Below are 6,000 nucleotides of genomic sequence, written 5' to 3'. Positions count from 1 at the left end.
AAAGTTTTACACTTTTGTTTTCTGTAGTTAATGCAGAAACCATAATTAATGATTATGGAGCTGAGCTTCTGTAGCATCCTACAATTGATTCTCTATTAAACTGGCAAAATAAGAAGATAATGTCACCAGCATTTACAGAGTTGGCAGCAAAACAATCAGCACTTCATCCCACTTGGGTTTCATTTGACAGAATTTGCTAAAATGGCTTTGTTTATGGCAAAAGCTGGTAGAGTGATTTAGTTTAAGTAAAACAAATTCACACGCTTTACCTTAGCCTTTAATATGGTTAAAGGTAATTATATTCCTCCTTTTCTTTTGCTCCAGAATGTCAGGAAATCCCACAAGCTAACATTTTTACCTTTAAATATTTGTACCTAAAGAACACAGCAGTACATGTTGTAGTTAAATTTCCTGTCCTATCAAACAAGTGGGCAAAATTGTCACTGAGAAAAATAAATGATATTGTGAAATTGATAGACTATTTTATTCAATTTTTTTTCTTGGGTTAGAATAAGAAAAGAAGGTGTCAGCATGCTATTATTTCTTTGGGGGAAGTATTTCAATAACTGTCAATATAAGATTTAAAAAATATATCCATACATGTATGCATATATTCACTTAATAAACCCTGCTGGTTTTTGACCAAAATTGCTATTCACACAGAATTGGAGTCTCACAAAATATGGTGTGTGATTAAACCTCTATAAACCATGCAACAAAAAGTGAGGCTAGTGTTAACTTTCATTTTTGAAATCTATGTATACTGAAGCCTCCCTGAAGATGGAAATTGTCACCTAGATCTATAGTCTGGCAGTAATAAAAGCTCTAACATTGCTCTGCTGGAATGGCAGACCCTTCCTTGGGGAGTTGATCCAGGCTACCTCCACTTGTTACCTCTCAGCATCATTTGGATCTATGGAATCCAGCTGAAAACTGCACTTTAAGGTGCATACATTTAGATTTAGGTAGCCCTGTGATAGAAGGATTCAAGAAGCAATAGTGCAGGGCTGTTAGAGAGGGAGTGAGGATATAGCTACGTGGCCTTTTGCAGACTGAATATTCCTACACTCATGCTGGCTGACTGTGTACCAGCTTTTTTTTTTAAAAAAAAAAATGTTTTCCAAAAGCCACACGTCCATGGTTGCTGCTGTAGCTGCTGGAGTCAAGGAGACACACAGTTTTGAGTAATCCTAGTGCAGGGACAAGAGATTCTTAAGCACCTTAAGGCTTCAATGTGTACTTTCTGAAAGAACATAAAAAATACCTCTGGAACAGCAAGTCAGTGCCAATTCAGCTTTGGCGCACTTAATATCCTCTTATTTGCTAACACAGCATTTTTGAACCATACCTGTTATCTACATTGACTCCTTTTTGTTGCCTATTTGTGTTTGCCAGACATTCAATCCTCTGGCTCTGAATTAGCCCACTTTTCCTCACTGACTACCTAGGTGCAGCTCCCAGTTGCCTTTCCTAAGCTCCTTTCCCTAGCTGTTCCCTTTGCTAATGAACAAGTAGCACCAATGTGGCACTTATAACAGAAAGAGGAGGGGGAGAGAAAGGAAGACCAGAACAGCAATTAGAATATATAAGTGGAAATCTTTATTGACAGTGAAAGAATTTAGGGGAGCAAAGACAGAGAATCACAAGAAAAAAAAAACCAGTGGTCTGTGATACAGGATTAGGACATGCCTATGTTATCTTCTTGTTCAGCTACAGTTTCAGAGTGGTATCAAAATTTTTGATCCTCTTGGAGCATCATAATCATTCACTATGTTACAAGAGTTTCCAGATGGTCAAATAAATAGTACAGTGGTAGAATCCAACTAGGAGACTGCTGTGGGTATTTAAGAAGAATTATGATCTAACAGAAACACCCTCAGGTGTGATTCCCTTCCCTCTGTCCTGCATCTGCTTGTACAGTTGAAAACATCCTTTTCACTGTTATCCACCAAACATTGTCTTCTTAGCATTGGTTCCTCCACAAGGCTTTTGGTGGATGAACTAACTCAAACCCCCAAAGAATCATCAGAAGCCTAAAAAAAAAAAAAATCCTAACATCAGTGAGCCTGAAACTTTTTTAAACATATGAACAAGAAATTTCTTTCAAAATTCTTGGCCTGTCCCTTTCTTTTCATTATTACTTTACATTACAGAATTTGTTTGCTGTTCCCAGCTTCCAAAAGCAAACATTTCAATTAACATTCATATTTTTATTTTTGGGTTATTTCCTTATCTCCTCAGTTGTTCTACTTCTCTTATTTCTGTGCAATGTGATTGCACATAGATTTATATAATTCGTTTTTATTTGCTTCCTTTTATATTTTTTGTATTCTTCATTTTGCTGCTTCACTGCACTTTTCATCTTTCAGTCTTCTAGATTCTTTCCACTGCCATTTGTTTTTGGTTTTATTACTTGTCTTCATTGTTGTTACTTTTAAAATTTTTATTCCTCTTTATTATGAGTCTTTATGTATGTGTTTGTTTTCTGCTTTCTTGCCTTTACTGTCTCTTGTTGTCATGTTTGCAACAGGAGTTGTTTGTTCTTGGCATACTTCTAACAAAATATTGTACGAAGTTGCCAGCAGCATTTTGTCTGATCAAAAGTGTCAAAAAATTAAAAGGAAGCACTCTAGACTGTGTTAATCACTAGGTGCTTAACTAAGATCCACAGTTTTTATACAAAAAGGCTGATTTTTTTAAAGCTTATGTTCCTTTTCCTGTTTATGGTATCAACTGTGTGGGGAAGAGCGATGTGGAAAGACTTGCTTCATTTCATTTTATGCGTTTCAGGACAGTGGTTTAACTTTGGTTCACTTTTATTTACTTCAAGAAGATGATACAGGAGAGACACAGAATTTTTCATGACTGTGAGAACCAGATGAATGAAGAGGGTTTAGCATGGTTGGGGAAGCAGAAGCAATGATTCCGGAATTTTTGTTCTTAAGATACTACTACAGAGCTGCAGAGGAGTCCAAAGAGAGGGAATCCAAAGAGGAGGTAACCTCACTGTTTGGAATAAACTTCTCCATTTGATGCTGAAATGACATATTATTTGTGTTTGAGCTCAGCATGCAAGTTGGATTGCTATTCTTCTAGGGTAGAAACTCACTCTTGTGTACAAGAACAGTCAATACTCCGAGTAAATCAACCACAGTATTTATGACAGTATAGCCCTCTGACCAGCTCTAATTTTCACACTTGAGGTTTTCAGTTGCTGAAACTGGTTGTTATATTATTGTGTTAGCTTTAGTACATTGTGATGCTCTCAACTGAAGTTATAAATGAGTTATAAAAGAGCTTCTGCTTCCTGGGAAAATTATCTTTTCAATATTGGATCATAACTTACCAGAAAAAAAGCAGACAATTTCAAATTTTCTTGAAAGCTTCATTTATCTTTTTTCTTTGCTTTATGATTAATCACAATATTTTGTCTCACATCTGATTTGTTTCTACAGTTGTATACTCTATAAACTGGTTTGAGTATAACATTGAGACCATTATGAGGAGGAGACTGGATTAAATTCCTTTCAACATGAATTTTTCTGTGATTCTTTGATTTTATGCATTTCTAAAATTCAAAAGATATTTTAAAATGGAAAAAACCCAAAATATTATAGAACTGGAAAGAGACTATTTTTAAGGTATGAAATTGTTTTTCTGATGCTTCAGTGAAATAAAGCAAATTCATCTAACCAATTTTGATCTCATTAAAATAATATTTTCCAATAGGAAGATATCATTAGGAGCAAACAAATATACTATTAACCAGAGCATTCCAGTTTTATCGCACCATAAGTAATCTGGGAAGTTGGAACCATTACCTCTTCCAGTTCAAGAATTGCTAGTCTTGCTAAAGTTTGTGCTCTCTTCGTATTCACAGCTGTTAGCTGTGTTGCCTGTCCCTAGTATATCTGCTGGGTAAAGGTACATGTGCACAACAAATAATGCTCATGTATACATACTCATTTCAGGATTTATTCTGCATTTACCAACTTCACTAGAAGCAAAATCAGCCACTTCCGTTAGCACTTCATAAACAAGTCAGCTGCATACTATGTATGCATAGTTTGATCTAAGTGCAGCTCCCATGGGATTTACCTCACTAGAACAGGATCTAGCTAAGAGGTAGCAACATAATGAACCATAGTGCAAAAACAGCAATGAACCAGATTTATAGAAATTTATTGTTTTGCACATTAAAAGCCAGAACCAATATAATCAGCGATGAGGAAATTTCAAAAAAATAAAAGCTTATTCTAATCCAAAGATCAGCCAAGTGTGTCGATAAATGATTTTGTAAATATCTCGCTCTCATTTTCTTGTGAAATTGCTACATTTCTGCAAAATGGAGATTTAGTATTTCTAAAGACTATTTCCCTAATATCAAGATTAATTTAGTTCCTGTTTGGGTGGAAGTTCAGTTCAGTGTTGATCGTATTCAAAACGCCTAACACATATCCCGATAAATTAAAATGATTGTGCATGAAACAAATCTCTGCTGCAAGGAAAAAGTAATAAAAAAAAAAAACAAAAGAAGAGAGAAAGATGCTGCTCAGCATTTGCAGGATCTCTAGGCTTATAATTTATACGAGTGGCATAGAGGGTGACCTGAAGATTAGCAAATTCATGACACATTCAGAAGAAAGCTGAACATATTTCAGATTATGGTCCTCATTGTTGATGAGGAGACCTCAGGTCAAAATGATCTATGAAGAATACTTCTTCCACTGACAACTCTAAAATGGAAAACCAAGAATAAAATTATATCATCTCTGAAGAGACTCCACTAAAGTGTCCCACATAATAATAAAAAAGGACAAACTAATATTGAAGATTAAGTGATAAACCCACATTGCCATTCAATTTCTAGTGCATATAAGTGTTGCAATCGGTTTAATGGAAGGATATTCTGGAGGGCATGGAATTATGCCAGAATAAGGTCTCATATTATGTGAAATTTCCCTGCACTATTTTTATCTTAATTTTATTTTACACCTAAATCAACAGCATTCTGCAGCAGTGTCATGCTGATGTTTAAGTTGACAAACATGTCAAACCAGACTGCCACAACATAAGTGAAGCCTTGAGGCTCCATAGAGGACAAACTGAATCATCAGAGTGCTGTTAGTAGACAGAAGTAAAGAAAAAGCTTTTGTTTCTTTACTTAGGGTTCAGAGGGCAGCAGAACTCCAAAGTTAAACTTGTAATTAATTCTTCAAATAATCAGATAAGTGCCTCTCTTGGAACTGAAACTTCCAATCAAATTTGAAGGCAACATTCTTCTGTCACTTAATTTTGAGGCATATCAAATTTGTTAGATGCCTCTTAAGTAAGAGTTCTTCTAGGCTCCTGTGTCTTCAGCATACGCCCATGGTATGTGCGTTGGTGCCTAGAACACTCTCCACACCTGCTGAAGACCCCACTCGAGCAGAGGCGTTCAATACACTTGCAAAGTAAGGAAGGGAACCATTTACTTACAGTTGAGGCAGCAGAAGTAGATGTTTCCTGTGGCAGAATGGATAGGAAACATTGCATTAATACTACTGAATCCTTAACTTGAGGGAAGCCCAACCCACATATCAAAGAGACTAGCATGAATGACCCTGATAAGATGGACAACTGCAATGGACAACATGCTGCCTTTCCTGCACTGCATTGCAAGAAACTTGAGGGGCATCATTAAAAGAAAATAATATCCAGCAAGGAGTATTAGGGGTAATGTTTTTTGATAATCCTGGGCAGTAATCCTCAATTTGTCACCCTCTTATTTGCCAATAGGTTAAAAACTCTAAAGAAGTTTTCACAACAAGAGCTGGGACCAGAAATCTACCTTTCAAGGTGTACACCTTACTTTAGCACCCAAAGCTATTTGCTTATGCACTCCTCTTGGTTTATGGTATCTGGTATTTATTCACACCCACTGTCTGAGTTTACTGTAGCTCAAAGTCTGGTCTTGCTTGACCACCATGCAAGCTGATGCTCAAGATAATGTCTAGGGAA

This window comes from Onychostruthus taczanowskii, unplaced genomic scaffold, assembly GCF_017590055.1.
Source record: "Onychostruthus taczanowskii isolate IOZ18803 unplaced genomic scaffold, ASM1759005v1 scaffold31, whole genome shotgun sequence".
Lineage (NCBI taxonomy): Eukaryota > Metazoa > Chordata > Aves > Passeriformes > Passeridae > Onychostruthus > Onychostruthus taczanowskii.
The sequence above is the reverse complement of the archived record's forward strand: the minus strand, read 5'-3'. Positions refer to the sequence as shown.